The sequence below is a fragment of the Octopus bimaculoides genome, chromosome 6 (genome assembly GCF_001194135.2).
Source record: "Octopus bimaculoides isolate UCB-OBI-ISO-001 chromosome 6, ASM119413v2, whole genome shotgun sequence".
NCBI lineage: Eukaryota > Metazoa > Mollusca > Cephalopoda > Octopoda > Octopodidae > Octopus > Octopus bimaculoides.
The window spans coordinates 93,764,090-93,765,326 of NC_068986.1; positions in this window are offsets into that span (position 1 = coordinate 93,764,090).

Here is a 1,237-nt window from a genome sequence, read left to right on the forward strand (position 1 = left end):
TATATATATATATATATATATATATATATATATATATATATATATATATATGTGTGTGTGTGTGTGTGTGTGTGTGCGTGCACATTTGTATATATGCATACATACACACACACACGTTTATGTATACATATGTATATATACATACATTTATATACACACATATGTGTGTGTGTGTGTATACATACACACACACATATGCCAACAATCACTCACATGAATATATACACAGTTATATACATTTATCCATATCCATATATTTGTTTTTCTGTCTTCGCTGTGTTGGCGTGTGCTTGAATGTGTGCTCCTGCGACTTGGTTGCGGGTTTGGTGTATATTATGAGCATACATGTATGTAGGTTTATGTTCGTGTGGGTGTGTTTGTGCGTAAGTAAAGGAATGTACAAGTCAAAAAAGACACTTGAATATAAACCAATTAAAAACGGTTGCTAGTAACATAGACCTTTTCTTATCTCTTTCGCAAGAGACTGACACAAAAGCGTGCTCTAACAAAACAAGTTTGCGTCGCTTTCTGAAGACACAAATGATGTCAGTTTGAAGTTTAACAAACTTATATTGATCGCCACATTAAACAAACATACCTACAACTATGTAGAGCAATATGTGCTTAGATGTGTACTTACATAGAGACATTCACACGCACGCACACACACACAGACACACACACAGGTACACAGATGTGTATGTATCTATGTAGATATGCATACACGCAATCATTCACGCATTCATTCTTTCATACATATATACAGGCGTATATGCATATCTGTAACTCTGTTGATCGGCATTTATACGTACGCGCGTATGCGTGTAGATAATAAATAGATAGATAGATAGATAGATATATAGATAGTGGAAGAGTGTGACTTGGTGGCTTGCATGTTGCGTTGATGCTCGTAAGATTGTAGCTTGAATTTCACGTTGCTCCAGTCCACTCAGCTGGCAAAAATGAGTAATCCTGCGAGTGACCGACGTCCAGTCTATGAGGAAAATATATACACCACAGAATCAAGGAAACCGGCGGCCTTATGAGCCTATGGCATGGGCTGGCCCTTTGGTCCTTTTTTATTATATATACTCACACGCACGCACGCAAGCACACACACACACACAAACCAGTATTAGTAGAACTTTTAAATTATCTGTCAATTTTCGAGCAAAATTTACCATATATACTTTTTTTTCATCAGTGTTGTTTTGTTCACCTTGTTGGAGAGGTTATT